Source organism: Oryctolagus cuniculus, chromosome 6 (genome assembly GCF_964237555.1).
Source record: "Oryctolagus cuniculus chromosome 6, mOryCun1.1, whole genome shotgun sequence".
NCBI lineage: Eukaryota > Metazoa > Chordata > Mammalia > Lagomorpha > Leporidae > Oryctolagus > Oryctolagus cuniculus.
The window spans coordinates 99,601,785-99,623,349 of record NC_091437.1 but is presented as its reverse complement, the minus strand read 5'-3'; the positions used below and the strand labels follow the sequence as shown (position 1 = coordinate 99,623,349).

The following is a 21,565-nucleotide window of genomic DNA, read 5'->3' as shown; positions in this document are numbered from 1 at the left end:
AAATACCAAAGACATTCTTCTCAGATCTAGAAAAAATGATGCTGAAACTCATATTCAGAGATGAAAAAGGAGATCTACAATTGATCCCACAAGAATACAAAATATCATTAGGACTATTATGAACTGCATTTCAAAAAACTGGGAAACCTAGAAGAAATGGATAAATTTCTGGAGATTTATATAATATATAAAACTTACCAAAACTGAACCATGAAGACACATGAAATCTGAATAGACTAATAATGAGTAATGACACTGAATCAGTTATAAAAAGTCTCCCACAAAGAAAAACCCAGTAACCAGTTGGCTTAATCTACGAAACTTTTTTTTTTAAATCTCTAGTTTATTTCTAACAAAAACCACTTGATGCTTGACTCACAGGCTTTATTTACATTTCCTTAAGAAATGAACTAGTACAACTTAGTTAAACCAAATGAAACCATAATCATCTGAATTATCTGTAAACTACTATTAGCTAGATTTATAACCTTGCACTTGCTTAGAACAGCCAAAGTTTTAAATACAGAAAGCACAAGAATAAACCAATGGTAACAAGTGGAATCTAGATCATCTGGGAAATTTTAGAAGGTGGACTTTCAAGAAGTCTGAGGCACAATTATAAGAGAGTAAGAGTTCTTGTGCAACCTACAGTAAACATAGCAAAGAAAATTAAAACATAAAAAACATGGGGAAGCTCATTGAAAAAAATTATCAAAATATTTCTACATAGCTTTGCTTTCATCTTTAGATCACCTGAAGAGAAACACATTTACTTCACTTCAAAATAAAAAACATAATTTTGTTTTGGTCTGTCTACTAAATATCTTAAAATGTTTTACTTTTTATTTAAATTGCAGCAGACAATGTTATGGGGAAAAAAAGAAAGCAATACATCAGCGCAAAAAGCCCCCAAGCACAATTATTGATTTCCCTTAATATACTTACCTTGTATTGTCACTGAAGATACTGTTAACAGAAATCTTTTTCTTTTTGAAACCAGAAAACAAAATGAAGCTCAACTGACCAGATTTCAATTTTGGGAAATAAAACTCTGAAAGCATTTTAAGCCATAAGTTATTTCAAGTGAAAAGAAAAATAGTGATTTCTGATTACAACATGCAGAAATAAGCATTCATTTGTTATTCAGAAGAAAACTTTATATGCAATGTGTTTAAACAGCTCAACACAAATGCTGGCTTAAATTCACAATATCTGTTGGCCTTTAACCCAAACAGAAATATACTCCAAAAGCTTTCTTCAATTTGCTTATTAACTATGATTTAGCCTTTTCTATCCTAATGTATTTTGATAACTGGAGCTTTAAAAGATATCACATAAGACAAACATTTTGAAAGATGTTTTTCCTAGTAGGCAACCATATCAGCAGAAAAGAAATGAACTGTTAGACTTCTTTTCTTACCCCAATTTGTGTCAGAAAAAGAAGAGAATAACACCTTTCTCTTTCTGTGATTTACAACACTGCTTTGTATTAAATGTGATGGTGCAAAAGAGAAAAGCTGGAAAAAAGACAATGATTGTAAGGCACCCTCAGAATAGGGAATTTCAATATAAATAAATTTGCAACTGGCTGTTTTCTTACTTAGTTTAACTTTTTCTGGTAAGAATCACTTTGACATAGCTTAACAACATAAACAAGTTGATTTCTTCTCTCAGATTAACATAAACATATTTCCAATTAGTTTACCAGTCTTGCCTCTGAGCTGAAAGTTCAGACAAGCCTAGGTAACCCAACAGACAAGAGACATAGATTAAAAAAAAAAATATATATATATATATATATATATATATATATATATATACCAACAACAAAGCAAGAATGTAAATTAGGAAACAAAGTACTCTGTTATAGCTGAGATGGTTTTAAATGAAGCAAATGGCTGTAAATAATGAACAATAAATAGAGCATCTATTTAGGGACATTATGGCTTAAAATGCAATTTACTTTAAATTTCACAAATAAACACAGCTGTATTGTCCTGAAAAGCAATGAAAGACCTGTACCTTTACTAGAAGATTTAGCACTTCTGACCAAGAAAGACATCAACGTCTTAAAAATTATGTTTCATGCACTGCACTGGATTTTTTTAAGATGTAAATTTTAATACATTATTTCTTTTTTGAACTTGAACAGGAACCAGAATGGGACGATCCAGAAGATGACCTGTGGTGCCTGGGTAAAGTAGTGGTGTTCCGTAGGGGTTGGCCCTAGGCTCAGGGCTGTTTAGTGTTTTCACCAATCACCTGGCTTTCAGGTGACCGTGATCTTGTTCGTCTTTTTTTGCCATCAGAGGATGAAGAAGATCTAGAACGACTTCTCTTTCTGTTTCTCTCAGGAGAAGACAATGAACTTGAGTAAGATATTTTTCGTGGGGAAGAGGAGCCCCTGTGTGACCTAGAGCTGGATCTTGATTTCGACCCACGAGATCGCGAATGTTCTCTGGAACTGGAACGAGATCTTGACTGTGAACTGGAAGAACTCCTTGAACGGGACCTGGACCTGGACCTTGAACTTGAGGGGGAGGATGAGTGTGATGAAGACGGTGAAAGTGAAGATCAAGACTTTGAGCGACTCCCTCTACTTGACTTCTTTTTGTTACTGCTATCTTCTTCACTGGCATCAAGATTATATTTTGAGAGATCAGCATCATCTTCATCTTCATCCTCATCTAATTTATATTTAGAAAGATCTTCATCCTCATCCTCCCTCTGATTCTTTGTCTTCAACTTCTTTTAATATAGATGCAGGACCAACTGCCTTTCCTCTTTTTCTTCTTACGTCCAAACTCATCATATTCACCATCAGATTCTTCTCTTTCTATATAGTCAACATTTTCTCTTTCATTAAAACCACCATTATATCCTGTTCTTTCTTCTAGTTTAGCATACTTTGGACTTTTAATGAACTAACGCCAATTCTTCTCTAACTACTCCAAAGACTTTAAAGGGATGAAAGTCCTTCAAACACATTCCTTTTTTCTCCTTTTTCCCCCCAGAAACCTTTTATTTAAGTTATACCAACTTCATGCATTTCATAACTTTGGGAACATAGTGATTTTGAGGCCAGCATTACTTTGACTCCAAAGCTAGACAATGCCAAAAAAAAAAAAAAATGAAAAAGAAAAAAGGAAAGAAAGAAAATTGTATCCCAGTCCAGCACACATGGGTAAAATGCTAGCAAAAAAAAAAAAAAAAAAAAAAACCCTAGTGAATGAAATTAAACAACACATAAAAAGGATCACTCACCTTGTTGAACTGGTATTTATTCATGTATGCATATATGGTTAATATATGCAAATCAATAAAGATAATACATAACAAAAACAGAATGAAGGACAAAACTCATATGACCATCTCAACAGATGCAGAAAAAGCATTCAATTAGATTCAACATCCATTCACAATAAAAAAAAAAAATCCTGGGCAAATTAGGTCTAGAAGGAAGAAACCTCAGCATAGTAGAGACTATGTAGGACAAAACCATAGTCAACATCATAATGAATGCAGAAAAGCTGAAAGCATTTCCTCTAAGACTTGAGTCAGACAAGGACATCCACGGCCACTGCTCTTCATCAATACAGTGCTGGAAGTTTCAGCCACAGAAATTAAGCAAAAGAAAGAAAATACATAGAAACATGAAAGGGGGAAGCCAAATTATCCCTGTTTGCAAGTGATATAATTCTACATTTAGAAAAGCCTAAAAATTCAGCCAAAAAACTTAGAAATACAAATAACTGACAATTTCAGTAAAGTCACAAAATAAAAAGTCAATATACAAAAGCCAGTAGCATTTTATACTTGTGAGGAAGAAATTATAAGGGTTATCTCATTCACTGAAGCTATAAAAATTTAAATACTTTAAAATAAATTTAACCAAGCATATGAAAGACCTCTGCAATGAAAATTACAAGATGATAGTGAAAGAAATTGAAGATACATACAAAAAGATGGAAAGAACTCCCATTGTCATGGGTTGAAAGAACCACGATTATTCAGATGTCCATTCTACTCAAAGTGACTTAGAGATTCAAGGCAATTTCTACCAAAATGCCAATGACATTGTTCACAGAAGTAGAAAAACACTACACAATATAAAAGCACAAAAGACCTAGGACAGCCCAATCAATCTTAACAAAAACAAAGCTAGAAATATCAAAATAACTGATTTCAAGAAGCTCTACAGAGCTAGTGTAACTGAAACAGCATGGGACCGGCATAGAACCAGACACACAGAAAAATGGAACAGAATAGAGAACCTAGGAATTAATTCACATATCACTAATCACCTGATTCTTGATAAAGGCATCGAATATATACACTGGAAAAAGGACAGTCTCTTCAGTAAGTAGTACAGCAAAAACTATATTTATACACAGAAGACTGGAACTTTACTTCTAATCACTCATCCTATTAAAAAAAACTTAATATGGATTAAAGACCTAAACATAAAACCTTAAACTATGAAATCACTAGGAGAAAACATTGAAGAAACACTTCAAGACATAAGAAATGATTTGCCAAAAACACGGGCAACAAAAGTATAAGTAGACAAGTATGACTATATGAAATTAAGAAGCTTCTACGCGGCAAAGGAAACAATGATCAGGTGAACAGATAACCAACAGAATGGGAGAAAATATATGCACACTATTCACCTGACAAAGGATTAATATCCAGAATATTTAGGGAACTCAACAACAACCAAAAAATGAACAATCCAGGTAGGAAACGGGCAAGGGCCAGCACTGTGGCATAGTGGGTAAAGCTGCCACCTGCAATGCCAGCATCCCATATGGGAATGGTTCGAGACCCAGCTGGCTCCTCTTCCAATCCAGCTCTCTGCTATGGTCTGGGAAAGCAGTGGAAGACGGCCCAAGTCCTTAAGCCCCTGCATCTGTGTAAGGGACCCAAAAGAAGCTCCTGGCTCCTGGCTTCAGATCGGTGCAGCTCTGGCCATTGTGGCCATCTTGGGAGTAAACCAGTAGATGGAAGACCTCACCCTCTCCCCCTGTCCCTGCCCATCTATAACTTTGCCTTTCAAATAAATAAATCTTTTAAAAGGATTTGAGTAGACATTCCCCAAAAGAATACAAATGACAAATATGTGAAAAAAATTCAATATCACTAAGTATCAGGGAAATGCAAATCAAACTACATTGCATTACCTCACTCCAGTTAGAATGGCTATCATCAGGCCACCGCTGTTGTGCGGCAGGTGAAGCTGCTGCTTGCGATTCCCACGTGGCATATTAAAGCTCCAGTTCAAGTCCCAGCTAATCTGCTTCCAAGCCAGCTCCCCACTAATACCTGGAAAAGTAGCATAACGTGGGCCAAGTGCCTCGGCCCCTGTCTTGCATGGGAGAAACCAGGATGGAACTCCTGCATCCTGGCTTCGGCCTTTTGTGTTCTCTCTGCTTTTCAAATAAATAAATAAAATCTTTATTAAAAAAGAATGGCTATTATAAAAAGATTAAAGATAACAAATGCTAGCAAGGACATGGAGACAAAGGAACCCTCACCCACTGTTGGTGGGAATGCAAATTGGTACAGCAGTTATGGAAAACACTATGGAGGTTCCTCAAACAACTAAAAATAGATCTGCCATTAGACCCCATTAGACCCCAAAGGAAATGGGAACTCATCCTATCAAAGGGATGCCTGCATTCCATGTTCCTTGAAGCACTATTCACGATTTCCAAGGTATGGAATCAACCTAGGTGTCCATCTATGGATGAGTGAATAAGAAAATAATGTTGTATATACACAATGGAATTCTGCCATAATAGAGAATAAACTACTGTCAGCAAAATGGATGAAACTAGAAATCATTAAACAAAATGAGCCAGACAGGAAAGACAAATACCACACTGTTCTCTTTCATATATGGATTTTTTAAACTTTTATTTGATGAATATAAATTTCCGAAGTACAGCTTATGGATTACAATGGCTTTTTCCCCCCATAACTTCCCTCCCACCCGCGACCCTGCCCTCTCCCACTCCCTCTCCCCTTCCATTCACATCAAGATTCATTTTCAATTCTCTTTATGTACAGAAGATCAGTTTAGTATATATTAAGATCTCAACACTTAGCACCCACACAGAAACACAAAGTGAAAAATACTGTTTCAGTACTAGTTATAACATTAAATCACAATGTACAGCACATTTAGAACAGAGATCCTACATGAGGAGTAAGTGCACAGTGACTCCTGTTGTTGACTTAACAAATTGACACTCTTGTTTATGGTGTCAGTAATCTCCCTAGGCTCTAGTCATGAGTTGCCAAGGCTATGGAGGCCTTTTGAGTTCGCCGACTCTGATCATATTTAGACAGGGTCGTAGTCAAAGTGGAAGTTCTCTCCTCCCTTCAGAGAAAGGTACCTCCTTCTTTGATCTCATATATGGATTTTAAAAAATGGTCAATTTGAACTTTAGTGATTTTTAGAGGCTTGGAATTGGGGGAGGGGCAGACAGAAGACAGATAAAGTATCAAAACACAGACAGAATAGGTTGTAGTGTTCCACAGCACAGTGGAGTAACTATCATTCATAGCAATGCTTTTTGTTCTGTATAAAGAATTGAAAGGGAGCTGTAAGGTGTCAAACCCAAAGGAAAGATAAGGAACTAGCAAAGCTATTTGCCTATTGAAAAATATTGTCTTGTACTCAAAAATGTACAAGTTTTATTTGTTAATCACGAGGACTAATAAAAATGATGAATAAGTTCTGGGGATCTAATCTAGTTAGCAATATTGTATTGTGTACTTGACAATGCCGAGAGTAGATCATAAATGTTCTTACTACAGACACAAATATATATAAATTATATATAACTATGTAAAGTGACAGTAACTTGATTGTGATAATCATTTCACAATATATGCTTACATCAGATCACCACATTGTACATCTTAAATTACACCATTTCATTTGTCAATTATATCTGAATGAAGCAAAAAAATTTTCAAAAAAATCCACATGAAGAACAGTAGACACAATCCCTGAAATGGAAATGAGCTTGCCAAGTTTAAGTAAGAAGAAAGGGGCCAGGAAGGCTGGAACCAGTGGAAACAGCATCTGGGAAGGTAAACAGGAGCCGGCTAGGCAAAGGCGTCCCTGTCGCCTCTGTGCTGGGTTTTATTCGCCATCGCAAGGCTCTGCCGTACACAATATCACAGTAACTTGGGTCTTCTTAGTAGGTGATTTCAAGCATGAAAAGTCATCCTATCACCAAACTCACTTCTCTTTGTTCAAGATGCCTGAAACGATACGCAGAAGGCTGAATGGGACATGATTCCAGGATAGAATGTCTGGCTAGGAAGCCACACAACCCCAGGTTTCAGTTTCACCTCTGTCACATTTTAGTTGGCAAATTATTGAAACAACTTGGGCCTCAATTCCCACATCTGTAAAATGGGAACAAAGAATACCTACTCATAGGGTCATTTGGGCATTCTATGAAAAATAATATGTAAATCATTAGGCACAGCAGTCAGCAGCACACTGTGTACTCACATAAATGCTGTTTTCTGCCAAGAGGTTTCCTTTCTCTAAGATATTGATGGAAAATATACAGAAAATCTCTCCAGAGCAGCCACACTTTGAGCTGTATTGGTCATTTACACTTGTGTGAATGTATCTACAATTTTCTCTCCAAAGCTCCACCAAGTTGAATTTAAGAGAGACAGGGAAATTCTAGATTTCAGAGGAACCAAAGGAAAAAGGGGAAAACAAGATGGGGAAGAAGAAGCTACAGCCTCCAATATCTACTGTGTTTAAATTCTCTAAGAGATATCAACAGAGGCCAATATTCTGGCACAGTGAGTGAAGCTGCCAACTTTTGATATCAATGCACCACATGAGCACTGGTTCCAGTCCCAGATGCTCCACTTTCCATCCAGCTCTCTAACACACTTGGGAAAGCAGCAGAAGATGGCCAAAGGCTTGGGTCCCTGCCACCCAGGCAGGGAGACCTATCTGGAGTTCAGACTCCCGACTTCAACCTGGTCCAACCCCAGCCGTTGTGGTCATCTGGAGGGTGAACCAGCAGATGGAGGAGCTCTCTCCTCCTCCTCCCGCTGTAATACTTCCTTTCAAATCAGTAAATAAATCTCGTTTAAAAAGAAATACTAACAAAGGGAAAGAAGCCAGCAATGATCCTGCCTTTGTTGTATAAACTGCATTTCAGGTTAACCAAATAGTGATGAGAAAATTTTGCTTCCAGAGAAGTATTCTGGCTAAATCTCAAGAAACAATGTCGGCCGGCACCACGGCTCACTAGGCTAATCCTCCACCATGTGGCGCCGGCACACCAGGTTCTAGTCCCGGTCGGGGTGCCAGATTCTGTCCCGGTTGCCCCTCTTCCAGGCCAGCTCTCTGCTGTGGCCCAGGAGTGCAGTGGAGGATTGCCCAAGCCCTTGGGCCCTGCACCTGCACGGGAGACCAGGAGAAGCACCTGGTTCCTGCCATCAGATCAGCGCGGTGCACCGGCCGCAGTGCGCCTGCCCTGCGGCCATTGGAGGGTGAACCAACGGCAAAGGAAGACCCTTCTCTCTGTCTCTCTTTCCCACTGTCCACCTGTCAAAAAATTAAAAAAAAAAAAAAAAGAAAAAGAAACAATGTCAGAACTGGAGTACTGCCATTCAGCAAGCTCTAATGAACTAATGGGTCAGGTAAGAATCAACAAGTTGGCCGGCGCCGCAGCTCACTAGGCTAATCCTCCGCCTTGCGGCGCCGGCACACCGGGTTCTAGTCCCAGTTGGGGCGCCGGATTCTGTCCCAGTTGCCCCTCTTCCAGGCCAGCTCTCTGCTATGGCCCGGGAAGGCAGTGGAGGATGGCCCAAGTGCTTGGGCCCTGCACCCCATGGGAGACCAGGAGAAGCACCTGGCTCCTGGCTTCAGATCAGCGCTGTGCGCCGGCTGCGGCAGCCATTGGAAAGTGAACCAACGGCAAAAGGAAGACCTTTCTCTCTGTCTCTCTCTCTCACTGTCCACTCTGCCTGTCAAAAAAAAAAAAAAAAAAAAAAAAGAATCAACAAGTTTTTTGGTCTCCTGACAGAAATATATACTATCACTGCCTATGAGATAGTTCTACCATAAACTCAAGCCTGAATCCTTGGATCTCACCAAGAATTCCACAGAAATACAGAGAACAGAGGAACAGGTTTGAACATCACCAAGGAAGCAATCAGCAAAATCCAGAACGTGGAAAACTCTGCTAGAGAACTCATTTCTTCAACGAATAAACTCTAAAGAAAAAGAACATGAGGAGAGGGGTGGCATTTGGTGCGGTGATAAAGAGCCTGCTTGGTCCACCCACGGCTCACATCAGAGTGCCTCTTGGTCCACCCACGGCTCACATCAGAGTGCCTCTTGGTCTACCCACAGCTCACATCAGAGTGCCTGACTTGAGCTCCAGCAGCTCTGCTTCCATCCCAGATTCCTGCCTTCATCCTGGGAGGCAACAGTTGACAGCTCAAGTACTTGAGTCCCTGCTGCCCACGTGGTAGACCAGGCATGAGTTCCCAGCTCCCGGCATCAGCCTGGCCCAGATCAGGCTGTTGTAGGCATCTGGGGAATAAGTGAGCAGATGGATGATCTCTCTTTTTCAAACAAAATCTAAAAATTTAAGTTTTTTAAGAGAGCGTGTGGGGGCCAGCACCGTGGCTCACTAGGTTAATCCTCTGCCTACGGCGCCTGCACACCAGGTTCTAGTCCCTGTTGGGGCGCCGGATTCTGTCCCAGTTGCTCCTCTTCCAGCCCAGCTCTCTGCTGTGGCCCGGGAAGGCAGTGGAGGATGGCCCAAGTGCTTGGGCCCTGCACCCCATGGGAGACCAGGAGAAGCACCTGGCTCCTGGCTTCGGATCAGTGCGGTGTGCCTGCCAGAGCAGCCTTTTGGGGGATGAACCAATGGAAGGAAGACCTTTCTCTCTGTCTCTCTCTCTCTCACTGTCTAACTTTGCCTGTCCAAAAAAAAAAAAAAAAAAAAAAAAAAGAGGGCATGTGGGAAACCTGTAGGTGAAGAAATGATTTAAGAGGGACCTCAACTAATTGTAACATATGAACCTAACAAAACATCCCGATTCATACAAACCCATGCAAAGCCAGAGGAAAAGAGTAGCCTTGTCTCTGAAGATACAGGGCACAGAGAAGAATCAGAACAAACAGGCCCTGCCAAGTTTCCTCTAGTTTATTATCATTAAATCTTATCATTCTGTCCAATTATTTTTCCCCATGACTATCCATTCTTCATCAAATCTCAACATAAAAATATACAAGCTTGAGAGTAAGTGCTTAGAGTTAAGATGCCCGTGTTCCGTAGCAGGCCAATGTTCAGTTCTCAGCTCTGCTCCCAATTCCAGCTTCCTCCTACTGTGCACCCTGGGAGGCAGCAGGTGGTGGCTCAAGTAGTTGGGTCCTTGCCACCAAAAAGGGAGACCTGGATTGAGTTCCTGGCTCTGGTCCCAACCCAGCCCAGTCCTGGTCATTTTGGGCTTTTGGAAAGTAAACAAGCAGGTGGGAGTATTCTCTCACTTTGTCTCCTCTACCCTCTCCCTAATAATTTTTAGATACATTTATTCCTATTTCTTTGAATTTTCATTTCCTTATAAAAACTATGTAAAAACATGAAATACATGCTAAATTTATATGATATTTTCTTATCGATCTGTCTTTTGTTATACAGTCGAAGATGAGAAAATTTTCCTCTTTGGCAGGTGCTTTTTGGCTTTTTAAAAAATAACACCATGAGCCGGCGCCGTGGCTCAATAGGCTAATCCTCCACCTTGCGGCGCCGGCACACCGGGTTCTAGTCCCAGTTGGGGCGCCGGATTCTGTCCCGGTTGCCCCTCTTCCAGGCTAGCTCTCTGCTATGGCCAGGGAGTGCAGTGGAGGATGGCCCAGGTGCTTGGGCCCTGCACCCCATGGGAGACCAGGAAAAGCACCTGGATCCTGGCTCCTGCCATTGGATCAGCGCGGTGCGCCGGCTGCAGCGGCGGCCATTGGAGGGTGAACCAACGGCAAAGGAAGACCTTTCTCTCTGTCTCTCTCTCACTGTCCACTCTGCCTGTCAAAAAAAAAAAAAAAAAAAACACCATGATAAAAACTAAAAATCCTTTAAAATTATTTCATCATTTTCCTTAAGGTTATGCTTCATACATGCATCTTACTGGAAACCAGGGGCTCCTTAAGTTGCAGAGATTTAAAAGTTTTTTCATGAGCATAACAATAATAATGATGGTGGCAAGTATTTGATAGCCTATACAGTATGACTAAAGCCAGTCCAGGAAAACACTCAATCACAACACTGGTACAATTTTACTGAGAAGAACGAAAGGTAGGTCTAGCCCTGTGGCATACAACACCTATAACACCAGCATCCCAAAGGCATTGGTTCAATTTCTGGCTTCTCCACTTCCAACCCAGTTCCCTACTAATGCACCTGGAAAAGCAGCGGAAGATGGCCCAAAGTCCTTGGACCCCTGCACCCACGTGGGAGACCTGCACAACTCCAGCTGTTGCGACCATGTGGGGAGTGAACCAGAGCATAGAAGATCTATCTCTGTGTTTCTCTCCCTCTCTTTCTCTAACTCTTCCTTTCAAATAAAATAAGTTGTTCACTGCACGCTGCTGGTCAGATTTTGTTCAACTTTCTGTTCCCAGATCCTAGCACAAGCCTGGCATACACAGCATCACCAATGACTAAATGGGGAGGAACGGAAACATCAGAGCTGCGAGGAAGGGAGAGATTCTGACATCTAAAACAGAGCAGGAAGCTGGCGCCAGTCAGCTGGACTCTCCAGCAAACTGAAGGCACCAGACTGCTCCATCCACCAGAAGCCAAGACAGTATCACAAGAAAAGTGAAGATAAGGAACTAGGAAATGGTCAGCACTCAGGAAGGACGGTTTTGACTTCAAGCTGATTTAGTGTCTCTTCTGCACGACCCAGGCAGCCACCCCGCAGGCGAGGGGTGGAAGGACTTGGAAGGACACCAAGCTTTCAACCCCAGAGGCCAGCAAAGAAACAATGTTCCCTAGAGAACCACATCTGCAAGGAGGGGCCCCTGCACTGCCTGCCGGGAACTTCTGTCCTTTGCATCACTGCTTACCTCTCTCCTGAGGCCAGAACAAAGGGCACAAGAAGCTGTCTGAAGGAAAAATGGAAAGCAGAACATCAGTAGAAGTACAAGAGGAACGAATGCTACCGTGACAACGTGAAAGTGGAGAAGGCAGGGTATATCGTGTGGACAGCTTTTCATATACACATCCTAAAATCCTGCACTCACCAAAACTTCCCTTCCAAAGTCTTTTGCAATTTTACACTCTCCGTGCAAGCATGTAGCCATTTAGCTACAGCTCCAAGCACCCCCACACTCGGGTGTGAAGCGAAGTCAACTGAGAACATTTTGTTGTTTAATACTGAAGTGCATTGCTTGGCTTCCTTGATGCTTTTTCCACCAGGGTCATGAGCCACAAAAAGAGTTTTTCAATGAAACACTAAGGGCTTAGGAATAAACCAATCATTCTAAACAGAGCCACTGATGCAGAGATCCTAGCAGCTTGTGTCCAAGCCCTACTCACTGCCCTCGGCACACCTGCAGCTGGCACCACCACTGAGCAAGCCCTGGCTGCCTTCCAAGGGTGTTGCTTTCACACAAAAGGGTCTTGAACAGCCCATCTCGCCACATGCACAGAGATACGCCTTCCCTCCAGTTCAGGCTCACTGCCTCCATCTCCTCTCTTCTCACTACAAATGGCGCTGGATGTGAACTTGAGGAACCTTGCCCTCCTGATGCTGCTTCTTTCTGTCCTCACTGTTGTATCCCACAGTGTGGCTGTAAGGAGAGATCAGCTCCTCCCCTTTTCCTAGCTGTGTACATCTCCTCCCTCCCTCCCTATGCCCCCCCTTACACACACACACACACACACACACACACACATTTTTAAGGCTCTGTCATTAAGAATCCACAACTACCTCTTGACAAAACATCCCCATGTTCCTCTCCCAAAGTTGTTAGCTTTTAATTGTAGACCAAAATCCTGTTTGAGAGAGACCACAAATTACAAAGTGCATTGCTTGAAGATGATTCATTAGGGCTCCCAGAGAAACAGAAATAACAAGATGCAAATAGCACCAGAGAAAGGTGCATATGAAGGACAGGTTCATGCCATTGTGGAGGCCAAGAAGGCCCATAGTCTTCTCTCTGCAGGCCAGAAACCCAGGAGAGCTGTGCCTTAATACCAGTCAGGGTCTGAAAGCCTAAGAACTGAGGACCAATGGCTTAAATCCCAATCCAAGTCTGAAGGCCTAAAACCCAGGGCTGTGAGGCCCATGAGCAGCAGGTGGACACCCCAGCTTAGGAAGAGAGAAAAACCACCCCTCTCCACATTTTGGTTCTATCCAGGTCTTCAAGAGATTGGATGATGCCCACCTGCTTTGGTGAGCATGATCTTCATGACTCAGTCTACCGACTTACGCTGATATCTTTGGGAAACTGTCTCAACGACATGCCCAGAAAAGACACTTACCAGCTATGTGAGCAGTCAAGTTGACGCCTATACCTAACCATCACAGATGGGCAAATGAATGAATGACAACAAAGAATGAATACAGAGGAAAATGCCCCTGAGGATGAGCAAGAGCTCAGAAAGCCAAGCTAAGATCCAGAAGTACACCTGCGTGTTCTAATTTTTCCAGTTTAAGGAAGTCAGGCAGGAATATCATGAGCAGAGCTCATCCCAGCCTGTGGAGCCCCCTGCATGCCCGGCAGCCACAGGAACGCTGGCACTTCTTGCATTTTCCAGGAGAGAAAAATTTGCTGACTCAGGGGTCCTACCAAATGCCCCTGGACCCTGAAAAGTGACCAGCTCCAAACACCACTGAGCTGGTACAAGGGCCTCAAAGCCAGACACAGCCTGACCTGGAATCCCAATGAGCTCCCGAATTTTTGAGTTTTAATATCCTAGCCTGAAAATTGTGACTCCTAGAAAATCTGAATACCATGAGGTTGTTACTGTGAGAATTAAATAATATTATTGGGAAGGGGGGAAGTTTTGCAACATTCATGGAAACTTCAGATTATGAAAACAATGCATGGATTTCAAAATATTTTTTGCACCAAAATAAGCTTATCTTTAATTCTATTTTTCCATGTAAAACACCTGGTACTGGGGATAAAACTCCAAAAATTTGGTAGTTTCCTTTCTTTCCACCTTCCTCCCATTCCAGTGTTCCAGTACCTCCCTTCCCAGTTATTTATTTGGCCTTGTCCAACAAGAAATTCCTTAAAGTACACTGAAAGCTATGAGCTGACACCAAAGGATGCTTTGCCTCCTGGACAGGGCAAATTGTGAAACTCAAAATTAGGTTTATTCCAGGTTCCTTTGTGGAATTCCAGCCTATGAAAGACACCCAATAATATATGCTCACTTATCAGAATCATCAGATTATTATAAGGATTTTTTTTTCCAAAAGAGAAATACTTATTCTTGAATGAACTTTGGTGACTGTTTTTTAAACTTTTCATTATGTTTTCACTTTATTTTTTAATATATTTTATGTAACTATGACATTTCTAATATAACATTTGTATATTTTTAAATGTATTTCATATTTTATTAACTTTTTTAATGATTCATTTATTTGAAAGTCAGAGTTACACAGAGAGAGAGGCAGAGGCATAGATAGAGAGGTCTTCCATCCGATGGTTCACTCCCCAATTGGCTGCAATGGCCGGAGCTGTGCCGATCGGAAGCCAGGAGCCAGGAGCTTCCTCTGAGTTTCCCACACAGGTGCAGGGGCCCAAGGACTTGGGCCATCTTCTACTGCCCTCCCAGGCCACAGCAGAGAGCTGAATTGGAAGAGGGGCAGCCTGGACTAGAACCGACATCCATATGGGATGCTGGCGCTTCAGGCCAGGGTGTTAACCCACTGAACCAAAGCGCCAGCCCCTTTTATTAACTTTTTAGCCTTCAAAATACATACATAGTGAATGCTCAAGAAACACTGTGTGAGCCCATTTCTAGCATTGATAGCTGTCAACAATTTGGCATTCTTGTTTGAGCTGTCACCCCTCCACTTTTGCCCCTGTGTGGTCTCACTAAAGCAAATCCTAGACATCTTATTAAAGCTCCATGTACTTCAGGATAGATCACTCATTGAAACAGACACTTTCTAACACCTGTGGTGTAGTAAGAATCCATCTGGTCTTGGTCCCTGATTCCTGACACTTGCAGTTTCTGGAGAGGAGAGTCTTGGGTTAAAGTACCTCACATTGGGATAAAGTATCACACCTGAGTTTTCACTAATGCAGTAACTGGAGGAGTTGTGATCAGGAGGTTGAGTGCTGTGAAAACTTTGGAACAACGCATGGTGGGTATTTGGTGTAGTTAAGCCATTGGTTGGGATGCTCATATATCATATCAGAAGGCCTGAGTTTGAGTCCAGCTTTGCTCCCAATTCCAGCCTCCTACCAATGAACATCTTGGAAAGCAGCAGGCGATGGCTCATGCCTTTGGGTCCCTGTCACCCATCTAGGAGACCTGGATTGAGTTCCTGGTTCCTGGACTCAGCCTGGCCAAGCCCTGGCTATTGCAAGCATTGGGAGTATGAGCCACAGGATGGGAGATCTCTATTTCTATTTTTTCTCTCTGCCTTTCAAAATAATTTTTTTAAAAGAATCAGTGTATTGGGCTGGTGCTGTGGTGTAGTGGGTAAAGCTGCTGCCTGCAGCGCCAGCATCCCATATAAGAGCTTGTTCAAGTCCCAGCTGCTTTACTTCCAACCCAGGGACAGCAGCAGCAGATGACTCCAGTCCTTGGGCCCCTGAACCCACGTGGGAGACCCAGAAGAAGCTCCAAGCTCCTGGCTTTGGATCTGTCAAGCTCCATCTATTGTAGCTGTTTGGGGAGCTAACCACTGGATAGGGAAGACCTCTTTCTCTGCCTCTCTAGAACTCTGCCTTTCAAGTGAATAACTAAATCTTTAAAAAAAAAAAAAAAACTCAATGTATCTAAAGAAGAAAGAACAAACTTTTGAATGAGATTTTATGACTTCTGAGCTTAAGAGCAGCACACGAAAGAGCTGGGAAGGCAGTGCACCCAGAGGGAGCATGGACGCTCCATTAACCACTCCCCTACTTCATACATTGCCCCATGCATCTCTTCCACCTGGTTGCTCCTGAGTTGTGTCCCTTATAATTAACCAGTAAACACACGTCAAGTGTTTGCCTGGGATCTGGGAGACATTCTAGCAAATTCCCAAAGCCAGAGAGGGGGTTGTGGGAACCCCTGATGGATAGCTATCCAGTCAGAAGTACAAAAGACTGGAACATGAGAATGCCATCTGAAATGGAGTCAGTTATGATACTGGCCCTTGTACATATCGGATCTGATGCTAACTCCAAGTCAATAGTGTCAAAATTGAGTTGAATTCTAGTATGCTCAGCTGATGTGCAAATAGTTGGAAAATTCCTTGGTGTAAGGAAAGAAAATAAATCACATATATGGTATCAGAAATACTGTGTCAGTGTAGGGAAATGGTATGTCTTAAAACCCAACAAAATTGATAATTTTGGTACCCAATCTATATAGTCCCCCAGTTGTCTCAAAGTATCTTACTGTGTGTGCTGGAATCAGGAATCTTCTCCATCTATCTGAAGTTCCTTTAGTCTCCCTTAACCTATAACATTTCCTGTGGTAGTCATGGAGGAGCACCATGCAGATCCCCCTTCAAGGAGACCCTGTGGCCCAGCTGGGATGTGAGGTCCGCAGATGACCTGTGGATCTCAGCTCCTGCAGGGTCAGCATGAGCGGCAGAGAGCTGCTTCGAACCCTTCCTGTAGCAACCCGGACCGAGTGACTGAGAGGGTCCCACTGTTTGGCCTGACACAGGACAACTCAGATGGATAAAATGTGCCTCAGAGGGCCCCTCTGGGTTGGCCCTGATGCCTGGCCTGTGTCACAATGGGTCTTTTCCTTCTGCTTACAGCACATTTTTCCCCCAAGTGTTGCTTCTTACTCATCATCTTGCATCCAAAGTGTGCCTCCAAATTGCCACCATTCTCTACCCCTTTTCATTCCATTGACTTAAAGAAACCAGGACTGACCATACCTTTCAAAATACTCTTCAGCATTCCCACCTTCATTTCTCCAAAGCAGAAACATTCTCATTTCAAACATTCTGATTTTTAACTAATGAGAATTTCTGATAAGTTAAACCTAAAGAATCAATTAAATCTAAAAATAAATACACCTTAACATTTTTATTTTTTTCTAAAACAGCTAAAATCATGTTACATTTCCATTAAATGACTGATGTTGCCAAAATAAACCACAAAATAAAACTACTGTCATATTTGAATTATAACAAATTCATCTAATTCTTCACCTCTCAAAGGCTAAACAGAGCAACCACAGGCTGTGTGTGAATCTGAATTCAAAACCACTTGATCATATAAATAAAACCAGTAGCAGTCCCAGTTCCATCTTTCCCTGCCTAAATGACCTGAGCAAGCCACTTTCCCTCTGGAATCTCTTCTTACTCACCTGCCACTTAGAAATGACTACACACCCACAGAGGACGACATGAGATAATCCACAAGAACACACCTATTAGCTGTCAGAGGCTGCAGCTGTAAAGCCTCGCCTTCTCTCTCACATGTGAGTCCAGGTCCCCGAGGAAGGGGCCAGGCTTCTACAACCTTCTAAAACCCACACCATGGAAGTCAGAGGCAACAAGAGCCAGCACAGGTTTCATGAGGTCATGCACGTGGGGCACTCTCCCCCACTTGCCAGCTGTTTGCCATTTGGAACTGCCCACCTGCCATCCTTGAGCTCCAAGTGCAGACTGAGAACTGCCTTGCAGAGACCACGTACCCAGCTTCCACACTGCATATGGCCAAATCCCTGTACCTGCTCAGATAACTGCCGGTGGTTCCAAGCCATTGGTTGAGCCCCAACTGATTCGCCACACGCCCTCCTCCAAACTCAGGAATACTCCGCACCTTTTCTGCAGAGCTGTGCAAGGCAGAACTTCCTCCCCTCACAGCTTCTCCCAGGACCACTCCCTATTTCTGAGCTCTCCGCTCTTTGCAGCAATGTTGTCAAAGGCTGTAAAGGTTTTTAAATTGTTCACAGGTGGAAAGCTGCTTAGATTTCCACCACCCCGCCCCAACACACACAGATTTAAAAAGAAAAATCCCTCCACAGAGATTGGCACCATTTCAGAAGGTAATTTCTCAGTGTTTGCCAAAGCTTTTTCCAAATTAAGCATATCTGCCATCTCAGCTTATTCCTCGTGTAAGATTTATTGAAAAGATACAACGTTGGATGTACACTAAAGATCATGGAAGTTTTACTTAGAAGAATAAAATATTGGAAAAAACTAAATGTCCCATAGGACTGATTGAATTATGCTTTGACCATCAGTGGGTTATTAGGCATCCTCAAGAACTGGGAAAGGAACTAATAAACTACAAGGAGCAGCCTTTCACAGAAGAGGAAGCAGACATGGCAAAAGAAAAGAAAAGAAAAGAAAAGAAAAGAAAAGAGAAGAGAAGGGAAGGGAAGGGAAGGGAAGGGAAGGGAAGGGAAGGGAAGGGAAGGGAAGGGAAGGGAAGGGAAGGGAAGGGAAGGGAAGGGAAGGGAAGGGAAGGGAAGGGAAGGGAAGGGAAGGGAAGGGAAGGGAAGGGAAGGGAAGGGAAGGGAAGGGAAGGGAAGGGAAGGGAAGGGAAGGGAAGGGAAGGGAAGGGAAGGGAAGGGAAGGGAAGGGAAGGGAAGGGAAGGGAAGGGAAGGGAAGGGAAGGGAAGGGAAGGGAAGGGAAGGGAAGGGAAGGGAAGGGAAGGGAAGGGAAGGGAAGGGAAGGGAAGGGAAGGGAAGGGAAGGGAAGGGAAGGGAAGGGAAGGGAAGGGAAGGGAAGGGAAGGGAAGGGAAGGGAAGGGAAGGGAAGGGAAGGGAAGGGAAGGGAAGGGAAGCCAACTTCATTAGGACTCAAAAAAGAAAAAAGAAAAGAAAAGAAAAGAAAAGAAAAGAAAAGAAAAGAAAAGAAAAGAAAAGAAAAGAAAAGAAAAGAAAAGAAAAGGGAAGGGAAGGGAAGGGAAGGGAAGCCAACTTCATTAGGACTCAAAAAAGAAAAAAGAAAAGAAAAGAAAAGAAAAGAAAAGAAAAGAAAAGAAAAGAAAAGAAAAGGGAAGGGAAGGGAAGGGAAGGGAAGGGAAGGGAAGGGAAGGGAAGGGAAGGGAAGGGAAGGGAAGGGAAGGGAAGGGAAGCCAACTTCATTAGGACTCAGAAAAGAGAAGAGAAGAGAAGGGAAGGGAAGGGAAGGGAAGGGAAGGGAAGGGAAGGGAAGGGAAGGGAAGGGAAGGGAAGGGAAGCCAACTTCATTAGGACTCAAAATTGATAAAATTGATAAATTTCAGAAGCTTAACAAGAGCCCCCGTTAGAGATGATGTGAGTGGATGGTTGGTACATGTAAACTAGTGCTGTCACTTTGGAAAATTGGTAGGCATTGCCTTGCAAATTGAATATCCACATTTTCTAGCCTATTCATCTTATTTCTAACATAAATCACAAAAAGCAAGTTTGCACTTGGTATTTGTGTACAAGAGACATAAACATGGCCATCAGCAATGCCTGAAATAGCAAAAAAAAAAAAAAAAAAAAAAAAAAAAGGAAGGAAGGAAGGAAGGGAGGGAGGGAGGGAGGGAGGGAGGGAGGAAGGAACCACCAGGGCCAGGTGCTGTATGTTAATCCTCTGCCTGCAGTGCCTGTACCCAATATGGGCACCAGTTTGGGTCCCAGCTTTTCCTCTTCCAATCCAGTTCTCCACTATGGCCTGGGAAAGCAGAAGATGCCCAAACGCTTGGGCCCCTGCCCCCACTTGGGAGACCCGGAAGATGATCCTGGCTCCTGGCTTTAGATCAGCTCAGCTCCAGCTGTTGTAGCCATTTGGGGAGTGAACCAGTGGCTGGAAGACCTTTCTGGTTCTCCCTCTCACTGTCTGTAACTCTACCTCTCAAATAAATAAATAAAATCTTCACACACACACACACACACGCACGCACTCCAACCCAAATGGTGACTGACAAGGAAACAGATAAGTAAATTGTGGTATATCCACACAATGAAGCACTATATTGCAGAGAAAATGAACTACTGTTACAATGAGGAAAATACTAGAAACACAATTTGAGGAGGAAAAGGCAAGAAACAGAAGACTCCATCTCATTTCTGTAGTGCTCAAAAAGCAAAGGTAAACAATTAGTCATATGTTAGTGCTAAAACCACAATTATGCTTAAAAAGTAATAGTGATGAATGTCTAGATGGAGGCAGGAAACTGGGATAGGAGAAAGGCACACAGTAGTCACAGATTTTGGTAACACTCCAGGTATTCAGTCGGATAGTGGGCTCATAGTATCCGTCATGTGATTATGCTCAATAGCTAACATTCGTGTTAGGTGTGATTTTGCACGTGCAGTCGTTGCTCCCTATCTGTGGATTCTGCACCTGTAGATTCAATCAACCATGGATAGAAAATATTTAGAAAAGAATGATGAAAAGCAGCAGAAATCTTAAAAGTGCAATATTTATGTAGCATTTACTTTGTTCTGCTAGTAATTAAGAGATGTGAAGAACTCAAGAGGATAGATAAGAATTATATGCCACTTTGCCTTTGGCTCTGCCTAAATACTGACAGAGACTGTGGTCTAAAAAGGCTTCCATAGCCCAGGCAACTCATGGCAAGAGCCTCGAGTGATCATTGATGTCATACATACATAAAGAGTGTTGATTGTTAAATTAACAGGAGTCACTGTGCACTTACTCTCCATACAGGACCTCTGTCCTAAATGAGTTGTACTATGAGATTTAACTGTAAAACTTGTACTCAGTTTTTTATATTATATGTGTGTGTGTGTGTGCGCGCGCGCGCAAATAGTTGAAATCTCTACTTACTATAGAGTTGGTCTTCTGTGCATAAAGTTAATTGAAAACGAATCTTAATGGAGAACGGTACTGGGAATGGGAGAGGGAGGAGGAAGAGGGGGACGAGTCGGGGTGGGAGGGCAGGTATGGTGGGAAGAATCAGTGTATTCCTAAAGATGTATCCACGAAATTTATACTCATTAAATAAAATGTTTCTTAAAAAAATGCAGATTTTTCTCCTAAAAAATAAGTTACATGCAAATACTATGTCCTTTTATATAAGGAACTTTAGGGGGCCGGCGCGGTGGTGTACTAGGTTAATCCTCCGCCCATGTGGGCGCCGGGTTCTAGTCCCGGTTGCTCCTCTTCCAGTCCAGCTCTCTGCTGTGGCCTGGGAAGGCAGTGGAGGATGGCCCAAGTGCTTGGGCCCTGCACCCGCATGGGAGACCAGGAAAGAAGCTCCCAGCTCCTAGCTTCGGATCGGTGTAGCTCCAGCCATGGTGGCCATTTGGGGAGTGAATCAACAGAAGGAAGACCTTTCTCTCTGTCTCTCTCTCTTTCACTGTCTGTAACTCTACCTGTCAAATAAATAAATTAAAATATTTATAAAAAAAATAAGGAACT

General features: G+C 42.4%; 1 pseudogene; it reads right to left on the bottom strand.

Annotated features, from left to right (window-relative positions):
- Positions 1-1,860: 1,860 nt before the first annotated feature.
- LOC100343383 (zinc finger Ran-binding domain-containing protein 2 pseudogene) overlaps positions 1,861-21,565 on the bottom strand; it is a 39,010-nt pseudogene continuing 19,305 nt past the window's right edge.